This window comes from Ochotona curzoniae, unplaced genomic scaffold, assembly GCF_017591425.1.
Source record: "Ochotona curzoniae isolate NIBS_2020 unplaced genomic scaffold, NIBS_Ocur_1.0 contig_4501, whole genome shotgun sequence".
NCBI classification, from domain to species: domain Eukaryota; kingdom Metazoa; phylum Chordata; class Mammalia; order Lagomorpha; family Ochotonidae; genus Ochotona; species Ochotona curzoniae.
In genome coordinates, this window is record NW_024466307.1 from 18,170,521 (window position 1) to 18,192,607 (window position 22,087).

Below are 22,087 nucleotides of genomic sequence, written 5' to 3' on the forward strand. Positions count from 1 at the left end.
TTGGTTATTGATGCTGTGGAATGTACACATGGCACAGTTCAGAGCTGCACACACACTGATTTAAGTTTTCATTAGCAATAGCACAGATTATAAAATATTTATGCTCATATTCTAAACGTGTGCCCTGGAGTGAATAAATAATTTACTGTATAATTTATAACTTATTTACTAAGTTTTCTAAATGTATATAACCTATTTGAATTTTACTGAAACAAAACAGGTAGACTGATGATGTGTTGGAGCCTGCAAACAAAAAGGTAAAAAAAAAAAAAATCAAGATTTAAGCCACAGTGGGAAAATGAATTAGCAAAAGACAGATATCTAGAAGTCCAGAGAGCTAAACCTTCATTGCAGAAAATATCGATTATCCTGATGTCTCTCACGCCTGAAAGGAATTTTCTGGAATTTTTTTGAACTGTCTGAACTAGGCTTCTGGATTAGAAAAAGAGGCATCGCAGACAAAATCTTTCAAATATATGTGTTTCTTTGACTTCTTAAGCCTTGCTAGAATTTCAGAGATGGTTGATGTGCTATTTGGGTTGAATACTCAGTAGGGCACGTGGCAATATGGCTAGTTCATATGCTAGATTCACTGTGCCTGTTTCAAACTCCTGGCAAACGTCTTCCTGGATAGACTTTCTTTTGTTCTGTATGATCTTGTTGGCTGGTCAAACAGTTCAGACTCATTCTTTGGCAAGCAGAATTCTGATCAATGCCATTTCTGGTCATGTCTGTCCCCAGAGTCAAACCTGGAGTGCTATCTTTTCCTTTCCTTTTTTATTTTGAAAACCAGAATTACAGAGAGAAACAGAGGGAGACAAAAGAGACAGAAAGAGGGGTGAGAGAGAGAGAGAGAGAACCATCTACTGCTTACTGTTTCACTCCCTATGTAATAACAATGTTTAGGGCTGAGCTGGCTGAAGACAAGAGTTTGTCAGGAAGTTCATCTCAGTCTCCCACATGCACGTGTGCGCCCAAGGACTTGTACCATTCTCTATTGTTTCCCCCAGTGCAATGGCAGGGAGCTAGACTGGAAGTGGAGCAGCCAGCACTAGAATTGGCTTCTGTATGGAATGCTGGCATTTCGGGTGGAGTAACCGTTACACTACACTCTGATCCCAAGTCCAAAGCCTTGTCTTCTTGTTTCCTGCACCAGGTCTAGAATGTTCTGCCCACAGCCATGACACTTAAGTCACTGAAATGGAGGGAGTGGGTCTGCTGCCTAGAGTGCTCATCTTAGTCCTAGAGACACAGCATGGATATTTCCCTGAGAATTAATAACTCCTTCTAAGTTATCCAAAGGACAATTTCGTGTAGCTGGATACTAACAAGGCCGTGGATTCCAGCTGAAGACATTCCAGTTTCCCCGCTATTTTCCCTGAGTAGTCTTTTTTTTTTTTTTTTATGAAAAACATATGCTTGGAATCAGAGCGCTGTTGCAGTTTAGATGATCCTGAGATATGTTGGCGACATCTGAATCAGGAGCCAGCCGCACGTCCGCCTTCTTTTCTCCCTCAGGTCTGATCAGGACATTGACTTTGGTCACACCAGTGTCACGAGGCTTCTTCACGGCTCGTTTGATCTGGTGCGTGGTGGCCTTGACACCCAGAATGAGTGGGAGGGTGCTGGCTCTGGTCAGAGGGAGCTTGATGATGGCGCAGTGGCCAGGCTTGTTCCTCCAGGGGGCGCTCTTCCGAGGGAATTGGGGCCGCCGCTGCAGGCGCTGCATCTTGGGCAGCGGGAGGGTGGGTGAGGGTCTTTTGCTTCTTGTGGCTGTGGACACATTTCAGCACTGCCTGCATGTCCTTCGGAGCCTTCGCTTTGACTTTGGCTTTAGGAGGAGCAGAATCTTCCTTCTACACCTTCTGCGTCATCTTGGTGAAAAAGCCCTGGTTAGTCTTGAGCAAGCTAATCCCTGTATGCCTCAGTTTCCTCTTTTCTAAGCTGGTATAATATACGTAGTAGCCTTGCTGTGAGCATGAAATGAGTAGACGTAGGTGCAATGCTGTATAATACCATGTACATAGTGATCACACAATGAAAGTTGATGGTTATTAATTTGTGTTTTATCTGTTGAATTCTGGCCTTATCAAAGACATTTTTCATTATATTAGGAAGTTAGCATGACTATGTCAGCTAGTCAATAAATACTTAATGACTGGTTAAGTAGGTATGTGTAAATTAATGGATTAGCAACAAATGAACCATTGAGGTAGGCTCGGCCAAGGGGGATGCATCGTTCAGCACAATGGTTATTGAGTTCTGCAGAACTCTCAGGGCAATTGTCTTTCAATGCATACACACGCATTGTAACTACAATCATATAATTAACAACCACTATAGTTTGAAAGTGTACTGAAAGTTCGTATGTTGGAAATTTGGTGTTTAATGTAGCGGTCGTGAGCGGTGGGTGTTACTGGGAAATGTTTGTGTCGTGGAACACGGTCTTTTTGAACAGCTTTGATGGCATTATCACAGGAGTGGATGAGGATCCCCAGTGAAAGGAAGGACTCTTTTGTCCTTTCTCATTCTGTCTTTGCCCTCCCACCATGCCTCAGTGTAGAGGAAGACTCTTGCTAGATGTCAATCGCAAGAACTTCTAAGGTCTCAGACCTGAAAGAAAGAAATTTGCTTTCCTTAAAAGTTGTATCTTCCGTAGCATTCTGCCAAAGCAGTGCAAAATGGGCTACAGCACTAATTTACTGTTGGTTTTATGTATTTTCAGCCAGATACACATTTTTCATTCCTGAACACATAAGAAATTGAATTATTTTACTGCCCTCTTTCTTTCTAATAATTTAAAAGATTACCTCATTCTTTTATGCCAAAGGATGGCACATTTACCTGGAAACTTCTAAATCAGTTCCCTCATTTAAAAAAAGCGATCTTCTGAGCTTGATATGCATCTACTAATGTTATATTATTGGCAACCTTTTTCTATGATATTATTGGTCTTTCTATATTACATCATTGGATTTCCTTTATAAAGTTCTTTTGGTGAGCTCTTAATCTGTGGAGTGTTAGCACAGTTCCTTCCAAAGAACAACTGTGCTTGTATCTCTATGATCGCCACGTCATTGTGGCTTCTCATTCATGCTCTTAATGTGAAATGATTTGAGAATAAAAAGTCTGATGGGTGTTGAGCTGGTTGGCACTGTGGCCACAAACAGAAAGCAGTGTCCAGATCTCTCTGGGAACCTGGTGTCCAGGACTGGATTTCCGATCTAGAAACTCTAGAAGTCAACTTCCTTGTTCGGCTCAAGCCTCTGACACATACAAGGGGATGGCATGGAACGTTTCTGTGACGTTCTCCCTCTGTTCTAAAAATCCTTCTTAACCTCATTCTTTTCCTGACCCTCACCCTCTTCCCTGAGCCTCAAAGACAGTGGTGTCATTATTATCAACGATGCAACTGGCCAAAAGGGAAGCAATAATGGGTGGAGTAAAGGGACAGAAAGGGATGCAAAAGGGAGTAAATGGGATGTGGCAACGGTCTGCACTGGGTTTGGCAGCTGGTCCTGAAAGCCTCTTGATAACTTGTTGTAAACCGCTACCATGCTAAAATATTCTGTCTCAATTCTTTTTACCTTTGGTGATGAAGTGCCTGAGAGGTACATGATTCAATTAGTATTCATTAAGAGAGGGGATGCTTCACGCCACTGAATCACGTGCATCTAATTCAGAGGTCAAAGCTATTGCTTTTAGTTGCTTCTTTCTCTCCTCTGTTTCTCTTTTAAAATCTTGGATCTTTAATAATTAAAATGTTAATACTTTCCTTTAGGATAGCCAATGCATCTTATTTTGTGTGTGCTTTTGTGTAGTTTTAATGTATTATACAGAGGACTTCATTACATCAGTAATAAGAAAAGACTAGTAAAGCGTTAATGAGAATGAAAAAGAAAGCTCGCAGTGCTCCTGAGAAGCCCACGCTGGCTTTCTTCCACGAAAACGTTTTCTCTCTGCATGTGACTTACAAGCAACTGTTTGATGTTTTGCTATTATTATTGTCATCAGGTCTCTCTTTTCTACATAATCGTGTAGCTCTAACCATCCGCGTTCCTGATTTTCGCTTTGAAATAAGGTACTGAATACAAAGGGAAAGGAAGATGCTGTTCGTCGGTGATGCTATGAAACATTTCTTCCAACTTAATGGAATTGATCTCTACTACGTAAGCACTCTGCTTTTTTAAAGACTTAGTTGATTAATTAATTAATTAATCTATACAGAGAGGAGATGCAGAGAGAGAAATATGCTCCTTCTGCTGGCTCACTCCCCAAGTGGCCACAATGGCTGAAACTGAGCCAATTCGAGACCAGGAGCCTCCTCCGGGATTCCCATGTGGGAGCAGGATTCCAAGGCTTTGGGAGAGCTGGATAGGAAGTGGATCACCCAGGACATGAACCAGCACCTTATGGGATCCCAGCAAGGATTTAGCTATTAGGCTATCGACCTGGGCCCCAAATGTGCTCCTTATACCCTTGTCTCCCTTCCCTCTTCTGCTCAGTTAACATCCTATTGCACAGAATGAGTTTACCGGAGGAGTCCAGCCCCTCTGTCTCCCTAAACTCTGGTAGCATCTGAAATGTGGCATATGATGGATAAGAGTGAAGTCCTAAGTCATGCTTGGATTCTTCCTGCTCTTGCCATGACACATGGCAAACACTTCTCGTCCTTGGTTTTCCTCACTTCTAGCTATTAGCTCAAGGTGACTATTCTCCCACCTTAATATTTATCTAGTAACAACTAGGAGCGTTTTCCAAACTCCTCAAGATTTCGACTGCCCTCCCAGGCCACCAGCAGGGAGCTGGATGGGAAGCAGGGCCGCCGGAATTAGAACCGGCACCCACATGGGATCTCGGCGCTTGCAAGGCGAGGACCTTAACCACTACGCTGTCGCGCTAGGCCCATGATTTTTTACTCTTTAGTTCCCTGTACCTGGAACCTCCTGCATGGAGCAAGTTGGTATGACCGAGGCGTCACTGGATCCCAAATTCTCTTGCCCTCCTATTCGCTTTCCCACTGAAGAATTTTTGCAGATAGTTTTCAGAAGCTATTATATTCCAAAGCAAAGGCCTTCATTTCCAAAGAGAATGATTCCACGTAGTGGAGTCTTAAATGTTCCATGTGGCAATGTCTGGCCATTCCCCTAAGAGTGGGCTGCCCTGGTATTTCACAGCACACCCCCTCAATGCATAGTCAAGAAGCCACTTCTCTTTCTCTCAGCCTCAACACTGTGTTTTTCACTCATTGTCCTGGCTGATTTATCCTCATCCTTCAAGACTCAGCTCAAACACCTGCTCTTCTTGGAGTTGATTATTTCCCCCTATCTTCCCTTTCCACATGATCTAAATCTGTTGGCTAAGTGTTCACCTTCAAAACACACACAATACCTTTTCTATCGCAGTCCTTGTTAGCTTGCATTGTAATTATAACCCTCACCACTGGACTAAGTCTATTCAGGGCTTTTCAAAACTCTTTTTTCATTTTATCATATATAGCTAGCATGGAGCTTAGAGGAATATAGGATTTCAGTAAAGGTTTGTTGACGGGATATGTGATGGTGGCTGTGATTTTTCTGTTGTCATACAGAAGACGAGATTCCATAAAGGAGGCAAGGATCCCCTCTGACATATAAGCTCCTCCGTGTGATTTAAGTGGTCAATGACATCATTTTCCTTTTGCAAATGTGATATGTGATAGACTCCAGTTGTCCTGCACTGGAACCGTGGCGGAGCCTTGGAGACTGCATTGTCAGGTGCACTGCAGGGTGAGAGCTAAATTGTAGCATCATATTTTCCATCCCCAGTAGCTGGCTCTTACCCCTTCATTCAGCTTTCAGTGTAGTCACCTTTGTGGTTCTTAATGTCCAGTTCACAGGAGGAGGATGACAACAATAACAACTACAACACACTCTGCTATTCACGGTAATGTGGCAGTCATTCATGAGAAGACTGTTTTGTGAATGGCAGCACAACTCCAAATGCTTCAGGTTTGGCAATGGGATCCATTTCTTTCTGGCAGCCATGCACCTTGTACATGGTCTGGTGTTGGTTGCATGAAGAGACGGTCACTGAACTTTGTGGGATCCTTTAGATCATGGTCTCCATTTAGCCACAGAAGAAAATGACAGCTAGACAGGTGAGGGGACTTCCTTAAGGTCTCACAGCACTGAGCAACAGCAAGGGAGTAGGACTGGGAGGCAGGTCCCACCTTAGCTTGTTCAGAACACCACATGACTCCTTTGTACTGGAGGAGAGCTTGTGGTCTAGCATAGCATGAGGAGAAATGAGCAAATTTCCATTTACATGAACAGCATAAGGGCAAATTGTGTAAGGACTGATACATGACCTTAGGCTGTGGTGGATATTCTCTGGTCCCAGTTTTTTGTTTGGTTGGTTGGTTGGATTGTTTGTTTTGTATTTAAAGTGGGACTGGCAATAGCTGTACTCTTTGACAACAACACAAAAATCGTGTCACACCATGCCTGACACAGAGCCTGGTCTGAAGGAGTGCTGGAGGGACACGTGGCTTTATTATGGACAAGCATGTTGTCCAGCTTTGCCCTCACCCAAGCTCCACAGAGCTTCTCTGTGGGTGATCAATGCAGGATTCTGCTGGCTGGGGAGTAGGCAAGCAGAATCAATTGGAGAAGGGTTTGAGAGAAAACCTAGCATGTAAGAAAACAACCAAATTCCCCAAATGCCTAATTACGCACACTGTTTAATAGTGGTCTCGTTCCTCCCACTTTCCCCCAGCAACAAATTAGGATCCAGCTAGAGCCACTGCCCTGGGTAAGGAGGGCCTTGTGGATTTCTGCAGGGGCCATCTCTTGCATAATGTATACTGGCATCTGAAGGGAGCCTGGCTGGCTGCCTGCTTCTCGCTTCCATTTGTATCTCCCATCATTGCCCATAACAGCCTACATTATGGCTTGGGTCCCCTTTATTGCACATATAAATAAATAAAATTGGACAAAATAGTAAGTAAATTCTTTTGTGGGAAAAGCTGATAGAAGAGGGCAAAAAAATTAATTTTATGCATGAGGAATCTCATTAAGTAGCTTTGTAGAAACAAAAGCAACTGGCATCGGAGCCTGGCAGCGTGTGGGCTTCTTCAGTCTACCTGCCCCACAGGCTGGCCCTGGAGGAAGCACTCTGCTGCCACTGCACCTCTGAGGAATACTGGGACCAGTAAAGCTTACAGCTGCATCTTCCTGAAAGGCTTAGACTTCCCAGGCAGGCAAAGCCAAGCTGTCCCACTTTTCCTCTGCAGAGTGCATGGTGGGGAACGACTTTCAGAGTGTCTGCCAGAGGCCCTGCAGGGAAGACACAAACTCTCAAGGAACTTGCAGCCAGCTCCAGCTGCTCCTATGTGGAACCCACTGCTGCTGACTTCCATCCTAAGCTGCTCTCAAGGAGGGAGGCGTGTGAGAGGCAGGGAACCCATGAAGGGTTCTGCCAAGACTAAGATTTGCTTGCTGTACTCAGGGACAAGTTCAGGTGCTCTGTCAGGAAGGCCCAAGTTTGGATGGTTGAGTCTATGTTCATTTTTAATCTTTTTAATATCACATCAAGTTACTGCATTTTTTATGCTGATGAGTCATATTGTGTGGAATTAACTATCGTGTGTGTGTGTGTGTGTGTGTGTGTGTGTGTGTGTGTGTGTGTGTGGTTTCTTTCACCTCTGGGAACAGTAGCTGTTGACCAAAAAAAAGGTTAATGTAATATGTTTTGTCCTGCTCTAAGCAGTTTTTCTGTCATCAGCCATGGTATGTTTCAGCCTGTGCTATTCATCAGTATGTGATGGGTTTTCTCTAGATGTGAAATAATTCTTTATCATTTACACGTGGTTTCAATGTATAAGGATCACTTCCTATACAAATAGCTTACTATGTATCACTTTAATTTGTCAAGTGTAAATACAATATATTTTAAACCCACTGTGAAAATTTGCAGAGAAGATCGTCAAATAGGTTCCTCTTTTACAGCTTTGGTGGATGTCGCATAAAGAATAATCAACTACAGTCAGAGTTATATAACATTGTAAACAAGTGACAGCAACAATGGAAACAAAAACAGAGAAGACTCTGTTACAGTCTCGCCTTCATGTAAAAATGCTCCATCATAGCTCCATTTGTAAATGTCTGAGACACAGGAAACACTGGGCCTGCTGGCAGGTCCTGTTTATCACAAGCCTAACACCATTTCTGCCCCCATTGATGTCTGAGCACACAGGCATTCATGAGGCTAGAAATGGTGTTACAATAGTGGCAATAAAGGAAATTGAGTTGAAAAGCAGTAGAAGGTGATAGAACTGGTTTTGATGCCTAACTTTCTGTCTTACCAATTCTGAGACCTTGGGTGAAATGGTTAATCTCTGCAGGTGCTGGTGTTCGAGTTTTCTTCAAAGATTGTATTAGGATACCCGGTGTGGTTCTGCCACTGGACTCCATGGATGGCAGCTCTTTTGAGACTTCAGGAGCTGAGATTGGACACATACGGTGAACCAGATTGTAATCTCTGGGCCCCTTCCAATCATGTGCATCTGACTACTCCTTCATCTCACTGAATATTTTTGGTTCCATATGTCATGCCTTCAATTTGATAACAGTACCAAAGGGATTAGAACGAAGAGCAAATACACTTTGAAATGTCAGCCCCAAAGTATTGTTTGGATTTGGCTTCCAATTTCCTTTCCAAATTGTTTTTAATTCAGTTTTCTTAAGTATTCTTTCTGATCAAGACACCTGCTTCATTAATTGGGAACGCATTTGGCTTTATCAAACTCTGTCCTCATCGTAAGCCCAAACTTATTCGCCTTACATTCAATTGCTAGATTTGCCCTTTATTTTGAGTGTGAACCAAAAAATATTTTAGCTGTCATCTCATTAATGGGAAAAATTAACTAGCTTTTCATTTTTAAAAAAATTTCATTTCTGGTTGAGTGAGATAGCATTTCTCACTAGTCAGATCCCATCCCCTCCTCCAAATGCCTCTTGTTGGCTACTCTTCTAGAAAGCTGTGCTCTGAAGCTGACTCTATACTTTGGAGCACATGAATTTATCAGTTTCTTCTGACGTTTGTCATAACTGTTCCCCTCATTATACCCAATGAGTAATCAAGCTCTAAAGGGTTTCATAATTTCTAGTTATTTAACCCATTTCTTGTGCGATCCTAAAAAAATCAGTCTTAGGATTTACCCTCAAAATCTAGGACTATGGTTTTGGAAATATTAAAAAAACAATTATCATGTGAAGCTATCTTGAGAACTTGTATTTGGAGAGCATTGATTAGTCCAAACCCTACATTTTACAAATGAGAATGTTAAAAGACAGGAAAGTGAAGGCAGTGGTCTAGCCTCCAGAAAATGATAGTAGCAGAACTGGCTTCTGATATACCAGGGTGACTCTGAATTCACCACTCAGCCTCCCACTTCTAGGAACTTTTCATTTTATTTTATGATACAATTTCATAGGTTCTGGGATTTCCCTTAACCTCTCCCCCAACACTCCCCTCCATTATTTTAACAATAGCATAGTCTTTCATAAGCAGTCATAAGCTCAACATTCTGCCCTCTGACATTTTAGGTAAGGACAATGGCAGACAGTCCAGCATCCTATTGTCAAGATATATTTTTTAACAGTTTCATTGGGAGTCCATCTTTGGTTTGGCAGTACAGATGCATACTGTGTCATATCTTCCCCTCTTTAAATGATAGTCCCTATCACGTAGTTATTGTGCATTCCATTGAATGAATAGCCATACAACAAAATCAGCGATACGAATAAGGTTAAAAAATTTACAACACCATGAAGTAAAACAACGTGCTACTGAATGACCAATGCACTGCTGAATAAATAAAAAAGAAAACAAAAAAAACCTTCTTGGAGAAAATGATGCCACTGTATGATTTAGGAGCCAATAAAAAATCCAATAAGAGAAAAGAAACCATTTTGAAGAAATTTTAAAAGGCCAAAATACCAAAAACCATAAGTTGCAGCAAAAACAGTATTGAAAGGGCAATTGTATTTCACACAAAGGTTGCCTTATATCAGAGAAACATACTGTATTTGGCCTTTTGGGATTGACTTATTTCACTGAGCATAACGGTCTCAAGTTCGGAGCATTTCATTGCAAATGATAGCGGTTCATTCTTTTTAATGGCAGAGTAGTATTCTATGGAGTAGATCTATTACAATTTCTTTATCCACTCCCCTTTTGGTGAGCATCTGGGTTGTTTCCTTGTCTTTGCTATAAATATAGGATTACAGATCCCTTTCTCATAAGCAGATTTCATTTCCTTTGGATATATTCTCAAAAGTGGAATACAGGGTCATGTGGCAGGTTTATTTACAGTTCTTAAGCACTGACTTCCATAGTGGTTGTGTTAGCTTACACTCCCACAAACAGTGAAAGAGGGTACCTTTCTCTCCACATCCATGCTCGTAGGTGTTGGAACAGTTGTTGTTGTTTTTTTTAATACCGTTGACATAGGATATTCAAAATGAGTTCTTTAACATGTAATTGAAGACACACACTAAGGAATGCTTTTTCTTAGTCATCAAAAGAGCAAAATACTTAGGCAATAATGGAAGACTCTTCCAAATAAATCCATTTGTTGAGGGATGGCAAAATTTAGGATATTTTAGTTTTGCTTTCCCAGCAGTTCCTTGAATGTACCCCATTTGACTGACATATTGGAACTTGATATGGCCAATCAAGATATATAACAACCGCACCTGACTCCTATATTTATGACCCAGTCATCACAGAGCTAGTGCAGTGATCAGAAACAATACCATAGCTGATTTTAACACAAAGAGAAACTAGGATACCACCTCATAACTACGGGGCTGGAGAAAGGCTGGCTCATGGGCTGCCTAAAGCTTGCTTGGTCATTTAGTGTCTCGCTCTGTCAAGGCAGTCACAGGAAGGGTGCAAAATTGAATGAGTCTATAGCAAGTTAATTTTTAAGCTGATGATTCTGTGATCCTGTGTGGCTCACTAGTGATGCTCTAATGTTCCGAATCTCCCTTAGCAGGAGGAAAGTTCTTCAGCCCAGGTGGTAGAAATTAAGGTACTTCTCCCCTTCTTTTGTCATTTCCACCTTCTCTTCCCTCTTTAGACTTGACCTGGGAGAAGCATCTGGAAAATATCAGAGGTTCCAGTAGCATAAAAAGGCTAGATTTGAAGACAATTAAAACCCTTCACCCATTCTCGGAGGCATTTTTTTTTTAAATGTCCAGAAGCACACTCCTATTCTCTGTTCTTGAGAAAACTCAATGAAAAGACCCTTTTTGTAATAAGGGTATATTGACTTCTGAGCCTTAATCTCCTCATTGTCAAAATGTGAGAATTCAACTATTGGCTTAGTACTTGCATATCCATACAAAGCAATTAAGTAACTATTACTGAGTGCTCCTTATAATTCTTAATTATTTTAATAATTCTGAGGCAGAAGTGTTTTGTTCCCAATCCTCCTATAATGTGCAGAAACAGATATGCTTTGAATGCACAATTAGCATCGTTCACATTTATATGCCCCAAGCATCTTACCTCAGAATATATTACAGTTACTTGTTTTTAGGTCTACTCCTTTGCCGGACTTTGAACTACTCAAGAGGAAATGCCACAATCCATGCACATCTGTATTCTTGGCTCCTTACACAATGATTGGCACATAGCAGATACACTAGCAATGTTCGGTGACTGAGTAAGGAGACTCTCCCAGCTTATGAAGATGCTAGGGAATCATGGCAAGAACCACAAGTTCCTGGTATAGAAACTCTAAGCATGGTGGATTTGCAGCGTGAATTTTTTGGATTACAAGGATTGATGACCAACTTTGCTCTCCTCTCCCTTGCCTTATAATTCACCCTTGTGTGTTGGATGCCTTGTCAGAGAGAAGACAAAATGTCATCTTGTCAAATTTTGCTACTTGCTGTAAATTTGGGTAATGGCTTTGCTCAGTTAAAACAAAACAACAAAATGGAAAAAAAAAAAAAAAGAGTCAACCTGGGCTTTCTTTTGTCTTCATTGGAGTCTGTTAGTTGTGAATTTTTTCAGGCTTCATTGAATTTTCTTTCATTATAAAGGAATAGGGAAGTCAATTTAGATGGAAACTTATGTTAAGCTGGTCCTCTGTGCTGTGTGGCCGTTTGTTCCAAAAAGTGTTGTTGGAAAGAAAGCTTTATAGAGTACAGAGCTTTCTACACGGATACACTACATCAGCTTCTTGTTTAATACTGATTCCTGAGAAGGCACAACGGACCTATGCATTTATTCAATAAATATTTGCTATGGTTCCAGTAAATTAGGCCAAGATTTTCCCCTACAGTTGCTTTTGGAGATGAAGCACCAGGTAAGCAGAAGTGCTTCACTGATTCTCTAGAACTTTGGGGAATATTTAATTCTGCTTTGCCGGTGAAGGAGCAGCCTAAGCTGCAAATAGACTCCTGGCATCCAGCCACAGTCATTCTGGGGTCTCACCTGGTGAGAAGGGGCAATACTAAAAGAAACAAAGGGAAAGACTTCCTTTGCCCTCTCTCTACCTTGTACATTCTCTACCCCAAACACATCTTAGGCTCATCTTGCTGACTCAGTGTGAGGTCAGGCAGAGATTGCCCACCTTGATTTTCTTTATTCTCTTAACATTTTCCAAAAGGTAACAGGAGAATTGCAAATAAAGGAAAAATGAGGAGAAAAAGATTAACCCTAAGTGGCTAAGACAATTCATCTGGGAAGCTTATGCTCAGCTGCCTACAAGTCTGAAGGCCATTACTAGTTCCTGGAAGGATAATATCCCCAATTCCTGTTCACTGCATTTATCCTCCCTGCTTGGCAGGAGAAAACAGTTTTGCCTTGCCTTGCTGGAGACCAGGGACCAATTTTCATCTCACCTGCTTTTATTCAGGCTCACACTACCCCCTAGTAGGGTGCTAGGCATGCAATGTTCAGTAAATATTTGTAGACTTTACTTAGTGGCAATTTTCTCCTATACTACTACTTTTCTTTTAAAAAAAGTGAATACTTTAGAAGTATTGGCTAGGAAAATTCCAAGCATCTTTCCTTGGTGGAAGAGGATACCACATCAAATCAGAACCATCTTTATACTTAGATGTGACTCCTGCTCATCCCACAATTGATAATTAAACACTCTCTAATGGCTGTTTATGATGATTTGTAAAGAATGGAGCGTTTCATTAGGTTTCTGTCCTGCCATTGTATGAACTCATGTAAGTGACTTGACACAATTAGGGATTCATGTCTATATCTGAGCAATGAGTAGATATATCATCTCTAAGACCTTCTGAGAGTGCTGTGCTGATAAAAGCTGGTGCTGGAAGATCATGTGGGTTGAAGATGCACATCTATGTTTGGGATGGAAGAAAGGGTGCATACATAGACCGAAGCCTGGGCATAGCTTAGTCAGCCTTTGGCTTGGGCCATGCTACTGAACTGGTTCTTATCTGTAATCGAGGACCAATGTTAGTACCTAATTTGCAGAGTTGTTGCAAGAATTCTTTGGACACACACACGTACACATATATATCTTATGTCTCAGTTACATACTTAGAATCTCTTTTAACTCTGATATTTAATTATGATTAGCCAGTACTTGCCTTGAGATGCATGAAGAATTCAATTTTGGATAATCTCGCACTAAGTGCCATTACCAATTTGCTACTTAGAGTCAGGAACAAAGGGACCCAAGGGGAAAACCATATATGAAGAACTTTGTTTAATTGATACAAAAAATCTCTCATTGACCAAACTTTAATCAGGCTCTGCAACTTCTCCTAGGCCAAACTGTGCACTTCCTTGTAAAATCCAGTTTCTGCAGACCAGCTCCCACCCCAATATCTGATCTCCTCCAATTTGTGATAGATGATTCATCTTCCACCACACCTTGGATCCTACTGAAAACCCTTGCAGCTTTCTCCAGCAATGCTCTAAGGCTGTTCTCACCAGACACTGCTTATCCCTGATGTTTTGTCTTAGTCTTTGTCCTCCCGCTGTCTCTCTGTGTTAACTATTCGTCCCCACTTGTCCCTGCTGTGCTTGGAGTTGAGCCTAGTCTCCTTTCTACACTGCAAGTTTTGTTACAGAGATCTCTGCACCTATCCAAATAGCCCTAAATAGTCGTCCCTATCTGTTTTAACAAGTATCATGGAAGAAAGTCCTGGCCCCTGGCTTCAGCTCAGCTCAGCTCAGCTCTGGCCGTTGTGGTCAGTTGGGGACTGAATCAGCATATGGAAGATCTTTCTGTCTTCTCCTTCTTTCTGTATATCTGCTTTTCCAATAAAAATAAATAAATAAATCTTTTTAAAACTCCTATTTTGGAGCAAAAACGTTGAAATTTATACTGTACGAGGGTAATCGGAAAAGCTCATGGAAATGTGTTTTATGAAACATGAAGTATGGATTTCATGGCTTCTTGTGCAGAAATTATCTTAATCTTTTCATTCCATGGACTTTTGGTTTGTGAGCATTTACTATGTGCCAGACAGTGCTGTGGACACTGGAGAGGTAGGGATGATGGAAACAGTTAAGACTCCTGTTCGCAGAATCTGATTCTCGAGACATGGACAACAACCAAGTAAACTAATGCAAAGTAAGATGTACTTGGTGACATGAAAACAGTCATGGGGCAGGGTGCCTTGCCATTGGTGGTCAGGAACAGCTTCTTGGGGACAAACGCTCTCTGTTAATCCTGATTCGTAAGTAGGAAACATGGACTTGATGAGACGAACAAGATTGTGTAAAGACCATCACATGGGATATAACGCCGTTCACAGTTGGCACAGGGGAGAACAGGCAAGGCTGTAGCATTATGGACAAGCCTAAGAAAATTTGATTTGATTTCCAAAGAATGGCAATGCATTGGCATCTTGCCAGCATGGAAGTAACATGGTCCAATGTGCATTTCAAAGAGATCACTTTCGTTTCTTGGTGACAAATGGAATTTTGCGGTCAAATGTGACCTTGGGGTAAGTAGCTATATTGTTTAGGAAACAGTGACAAGGAGACATGTTCAGTATATATGCTATTATTAATTTTTAATGAGGATTTTTTCTGAATTGCTTATAGTTTTCACCAAGAAAATTCAACTACTAAGATAGCTGCTTTAAAAACCGTGTTAAAAAAAAATCATGCTCATGGGACTGTACTGAGGTGCTGCCTACCTACAATTCATATCAGAAGGCTGGTTCAAATTCTGACTCCTTAACTTGCATCCAACTGCTTGCTAATATGCCCAAGAAGCAAAAGTGGTGGCTCAAGTACCTGAGTCCTTGTCACTAGCCTGGAGACCAAATGGAGTTCCTGGTTCCTGGCCATGATCTTGCCCTGATGAAATGTGTAACAGATTTGAGGAGTGAATTTGTGAATGGAACATCTTTCTCTCTTCTACACCCCCTCTCTGTGTCATTCTGCTTCTCAAATAAATATTCAAAAATACTTTTCAAAGCCATTGCTCACTAATGTTCCAGGGATGGATTTATCTAGAGGTGTCATAGTTTTCCTACACATTCCCAAGTTCTTGTTGAGAGTCCTAGAACTCTCCTTCTGGTTGCAGTTGTAAAGGCTTCCTATAGAAGCCCATTTACAGAAAGTTTTCTGTGCTGAAATGTTGTGTGTTAGCGGAGCTTGAAATCCACAGCAAACAAGGCGCTCTGTGTTGAATTAGAGAAACAACTAGGCAACTTAGAGTGCAGAAGCAAAATACCCTGGACTGCTCAATCCCTGTGGTTTTTATGTAGAAATGCCACTTAGCCACTGGAATCAAAAGAATACTTCATTCAACCAACCTAGCCTTGGTTAGACTGAGCAGCAAAAGTCAAAGCCAATGAGTAGAGTGATAAGGGCTATTTCTTTCCTTTTTCTTTTCAGTTAAGGGCTATTTCTATATGAGAGAACACGCTGGGACAAGACGTCTACTGGAAAGAAAATCTATCCCAGAAACTTAACAGAAAGTGAGCAAGAGAGATCAAGTGGGTAGTGCTGATATTCTTACTGGGCAGCTGTGGGCACATCCGATCATCTTCCTTCATACCTAAGATTATAGTGTTGGGTTAAAATTACGGGTTGGATTTCCTTGAATGATCATATTTTTGTAGACAGAGATGTTACAAAATGAAATCCATCATATTATTTTTTTTTTTGCCTTAACATTCTGTGTCTTGTGATCTAACCTCATTCAGTTAGCTCCTAATCTGATATTCCCCAAATGGCATTTTACAGGAATGTTTAATATCTCGGCTGGCATGTGTTTGGACCTTCTCCATTTTAAACTTTGTTACAGTCTGGGAAACTGTGTTGTCTTTTTCAATCTACTCCAAACCAGAGGTGGTCCAGGAGCTTGGTTCAGATTAATGGGGCTCTAGTCAGAACTTTAACTATTTGGGCAACTTTTCCTTTCTTCTACCTCCCCCTTTGTTTTATTGCTTTTCAAACCCTCAATCAATGCCTGAAGCTGAGGCAACTTCCATGTTTTAAGTTCAATTACTGAATCCATTGGTAGTTATTGTATAAAACTAAAGACCCATCTAATTTATACTACTGTACATTGGGTTTCACTGTACTCTAAGTTATAGCTAGCTGATGTAACACACCATGAAATGATGTGCAAATAAAACTTCTTCATTTTCCAAGAATAACTGGTGTTGAAAAGTCCACTTAAGGTGAAACAGAGACATCAACATCATACTAAAAATACATAAAATGTTTAATTGGGATTTGAACCTAGAAATGAAGCCCAGAGTGATTAAAATGATTGAATTAATGCATAATATTTAGGTTATGATAATAGCTGCAGATAATTAGAAGGTTATAATGTTTTGGACACATTTTAAAGATTACCGATACATTACAAAATGTTCTTATCATAAATGTACAGTTAGGTAATTCTTTAGTCAATTTATACAAGTATAATGACCCCCCTGTTTTGAACACTTCTGTTACCCTAAGACATTTCCTTATGCATGTTGGCCATCTGTCTCCACTCCTGTCCCCAGGTCCAGTTCATGAACGATGAGTTGTTTCTCTCCAAAAAAATTAAAAATAATAATTTTAAAAAGCCAGTTTTTTTTTTTTCTGGAAAGTCCATACAATATACAGTGGAGAGGTTTTGATCATGAATTTTCTAAGCAGCATGTTTTGGGGTGTATCCATCTTGATGCATGTGTTAGTGATTTGCTCTGGTTGAAGAAAAATCCACTGTTTATGTACCCCTAGCTACATTTTGTTTATCCATTCACTGAATCATAGACATTTCAACTAGTACAATTTTTAAGTTTTGGAGAACGCTGCTGTTCTTTTTGGAGAACTGATGAATAAATCTCTGTGACGACCTATGTTCTCATTTTGGTCACATGCTAAATATGTTTAGTAACTTCATGAACTTCCAAACTCTTTTCCAAAGAGGCTGTGCAAATCTGCATTTCCACAAGCAAAGCTTCAAAATTTTCAGTGACGCTACATGCTTCCCAACACTCACAATTGTCTTTTTTCTTATGGCTACTTCAGTGTCACTTTGGTGTGAGTTTTCATTTCCCTAATACATAATAAGATTCAGAATTTTTTCATATGCTTACTGTTCATAAGTGTGTGAAGTTCAGTCCATTTTAATTTTTTTTATTTTTTGAGTTGTAAGAATTCTCCATACATGTACATAAGGTATAGATTTTATTAGATACATAATTTAAAATTTTACCTCATATTTTGAGTTGTCTTTATTTTTAATTTTTTTGTTTTATGCTTTTAAAAATGTTTTATAATGTCTACTCCATCAATATAACTTTTCCAACTATCTCCAATATTTTGTCCTAGAAGATTTATAGTTTTAAATTTGTCACTAAAATCTATAATTGATCTTGAGTTTATTCTTCTGTGTTGTATACAAAAAAAAAAGTATAATAGTGAATTAGGGGCCAGAGTGGTGGCACAACAGGCTAATCCTCCAACTACCCATAATGTCAGGTTTGTTTCCTGGCTGCTCCAGTTCCCAGTCCAGCTCCATGTTTATGGCCTGGGAAAGCAGTGGAGGACTGATCAGGTCCTTCAGCTCCTCTGTGGGATATCTGGAAGAAGTTCCTGACCATTGGGAAGCCATTTGGGAAATGAATCAATAAGTGGGAGATTCTCTCTTTCTCTCTCTCTCTTTCTCTCTGCCTCTGTGTCTTCCTCTCTCTCCCTCTCTTTCTCTAACTCTGACTTCTTTCAAAGAAAAATAGATTTCTTAAAAATAGTTATTTCATTTTTTTCTTGTTCTTAATACGGATATCCAGTTTTTCCAACAGTTGATTGAAAAGATCATTCTCACTGACTTTTCTCTGTATTTTTGTAAAAACAATTTATCCGCAAGCTTTATTTCTGCAATCTTGATTCTGTTTCATGTATGTATCAGTGTGCTTCATGCATGTGTCGGCATGTTTCATGCATATGTCGGCGTGTTATGTGCATGTGTTGGTCTGTTTCATGCATGTGTTGGTGTGTTTCATGTATATGTCTGTGTGTTTCATGTTTGTGTCTGTGTGTTTCATGCCAGTGATGCCTGAATTCGGGTTTTATGCCCTCCATTTTCTTTTCGAATTTTTTTCTAGTGACTGTAGGTCTACTTAAGTTTGGCAATGGACACACTGTTAAGTGTTGTGTTAATATGAATTCTTCAGGATATTCTTCACCCAGAATCAAGTTTGCCAGCAAAGACAATTTTAACCTCTTCTTTTCAAAATGTGTGTCGACAATTCCTTGTGAGATCTGGTCTCTGAAGCCATCCTCAACATCTCTTGTGCTAATTACGGTCATCATTCATTTCTCTGGTCTCACTGACCATAAAGCGTGTCTATCCTTCTCTCTGTCTTTGGGCACTTGGGCACGTTATGCCTCTTTCTTTCCTGTAATTCATGACTGCCTCTTTTTCATCATTTTAGTATTCGTGTTTCAGCAAAGAGAAGTCGTCCCTTCAAAGTTAAAGTCTCTTGCCATTACTAAGAAAGTTCTAGCTAAACACTGTTTTGTGTCATTCTGCAGACCAATTTATTAAGAGCATTTATAACCAGCAAATAAGCTCATTTTCATTTCCTAGGTTTATTTTTGTTCTCCAATCCTCACCTTGAATTTAATTTTCTTGAGAACAGTCCATTTATCTATCATTTTCAGCACTCAGTCCCAGAACTTAAGCTAGTGCCCGCCTCATACTTTTTCTTTCTGCTCTGTGATTGACAGAAGAAAAAGAAAAGTTTATAACATGCAAACAAAAGCTGCTCAAGAGAATGAATCACATACTTCAGTTATTGCTGAAAAATAGACTGAAATTATCAGAGATTAACTGTCCTAAAGGGAGGAGAGTGCATTAAATAACAGTATCATGACACATCTCGATGATGACTTGGAGCTTTGAAACACAACAGGATATAATCTCTGTGTATTTATGCGTGGTCAGGGGATTGTTTGTCAAATCTGGAAGTTTTGAAACGGTAGTATTCATTTGCATCTGTGCCGATTTTTTTCCTGTGAATTAATTTGAAAATAATACTCTAGATTTGGGCATCTCCGTGAATTACATACCAGCTCCTGACCCAGGAGCTGTGGCTTCATGTTTATTTTGACTTTTACCCATTATCTCTCAGCTGCCCAAAGTATCCTGATCCTGGGTGATGAGACTGCAAGGTTAATGGTGCTGACACAGAACCATGGGGACTGCGCCAGTGCACTGTAATATCCACACCTGGACCACCTGGTTATTTACTAGTAGCCTGGTATCATGACTTTGACAGGCAACTCTGGGAATTCAATGTGATTTTCCCCTTCAGCGAGATGCCACCAAAATGTTTGACTGCCTGGATATGTCAGGCAGGCTCTGTAATTAAGTGGCTCAGCATTTCTGTTTGTCAGGATAATATAAAATAAGGGGGAAATGTTTGCTTTGTTAAGCCCTGCCGTAAAAACTTCAGGAAGGATTATGCATCATCAGGCCTCTGTCTCCCACAGGAGAGTGCTCTGAAAGACAAAACATCCTTAGTGTCAATTTTTCAGTCAGGGGGAAATTGAATGAAATGAAATTGGACATATGGAACAGTTTTCTTAAGTTGTTTCCAATGTAAGAAATTGGAAGGTCACTTTGAGAACATCTTGCTGGTATCTATGTGTCTGCAGGTCATGCCCTGGACCGTGTTCAGTTACAGACAAACTTGACCCACTAAGCATTCCACTAATGTGTCTTCCAGTTTCTTCTATGGAAAGAGAGGTTAAGGGGTTGTGTTGAGGCACATCTTGTTAAGCCACTGTGCCACAATACCATTCTCCCATATGGGCATCAGTTTGAATCAATTGGTTCCCTCCCTATATACTCACAATAGCTGGCACTGGGTGTGGCTGCAACCAGGAGCCTAGACTTTTAGCCAGGAGTCCCATTTGTGTGACAGAGATCCAAATATTTGCACCATCACTTCTGTCTAACATGGCATGCATTCGCAGAAAGGTTGAACCAGAAAGTAGAATTGGAAAAAAAGTTCTGGTACTTCATCCAACATGGTATATTTGGCATCTTATCCATGTGTTAACCTCCACACCAGCCGCCTAACCCTTTATTCCTTTTATAAAAATTAAGTAGAATTCTTTTTCTGATCTGGGAGCTTAGAATAATGATGGCTCAAGTAGTTGCAGTCCACATGGGAGACCCAGATGGAGTTCCTGGCTCCTGGCTTCAGCTGGCCCAACATTGAATGTTTCAGGCATTAAAGGGGGAAACTAGCTCTCTTTGAATTGCTATTTTTCAAACAAATTAGTTGAAAAGAATGACTAGGATATTCCAAGACTTGTTCCATGGATTTCTTTTTATAGTTGCAGACCACAGTAGTACATGATCTCATTCATGGCTTTCTCCTGCATTTTAAATCCCCCAGTTCCTAGAACGCACACGATACTTGCAATCCAGCTTTCTGATCACACATACTGAAAAGCAGTGCAAGGTGGCCCAAGGTGCTTGGGTCCCTGCAACCTCTTGAGAGAGCAGGAATGTAGTTTCTATCTCCTAGCTTCAGTCTGACCAACACCTGGCTGTTGTGGCCATCTGGCTTATGATCAAAGATAAAGATCTCTCTCCCTACTTTGCTATTTCACTCTCTTTGAAATGAATAAATAGATCATTAAAAAGCAATAAAAGGAGAAGAAATAAAGAGAAAGACTGAGAGAAAGAAAAAAGAAAAAGAATGAAAGAAAGAGAGAGAGAAAGAAAAGGAAAGAAACAAACTAGGGAAGGGGAGGAGAGAGGAGAGGAAGGGAGAGGAAGGGAGGAGTGGAGAGGAGAGGGGAGATGCCTCTCATTCATGCGCAGGAGAGAACTGATTTCTTTTCAGAGCTGCTTGTGCTTGTCCTGTGGGTGGGCTGGTCCTGAGGACCTGAAGCAACACGGTGAGGGTCTCTGCAGTTGTGATCTGGCCTCTTGAGCAGCATATGCTCATCCACGGCTGATTTAAAGCAGTCGGCCCTCTAGTATTAGTCATGCTGCTCAATTTTAATTGAAAGGGGGACAGCACTCATTCTTTCTGCACCTGCAGGAGGTGCGTTCACTAATGGAGCTGCTAGCAAGCAAAACAGAGGACTTCCTCTAGGCTTCTCTTCTAAGAGGCCCGTCCTAATTTGATGGAGCCCACATTCAGAGGGTAATGCACACGGAGTGGACAGGGAGGAACAGTGGCGCTGGCCTGCTGTTGTCAATGGAGAAACACATCAAAGCCATTTCACACATACTTTTGCATCCATTAAGAGAAACCAAGCTGTCTGGCAATGATTTACTGTCTCTTATTGAGAATGAATGTTGCTACAGAGAGAGACCAAGTGTTTTCCACTCACAATCTGATCCTGGACCCTCTTTCCTCCTCTTCCAAATCCTGGATCTAGATCTAGGAAGTAGCATAACTCCTTTCTCTCTTAACCTTTGTACTTCATTTCTCCCTTGCCATTCTCCAGGATAGCTTAGTATAACTGGTTCCTTAGTTTTCTCTGCTTACTTCAAGTCTCATCTTAAAGAAGAAGACGTCCTAAACTCCCTCACATCACCTCACTATCTCTGATGATCCCATAG

At 40.7% G+C, this 22,087-nt stretch overlaps 1 pseudogene; it reads right to left on the reverse strand.

The window, feature by feature from the left end:
- Nucleotides 1–1,402: 1,402 nt before the first annotated feature.
- LOC121160220 lies at nucleotides 1,403–1,874 on the reverse strand (annotated as a pseudogene).
- Between the last annotated feature and the right edge of the window lie 20,213 nt (nucleotides 1,875–22,087).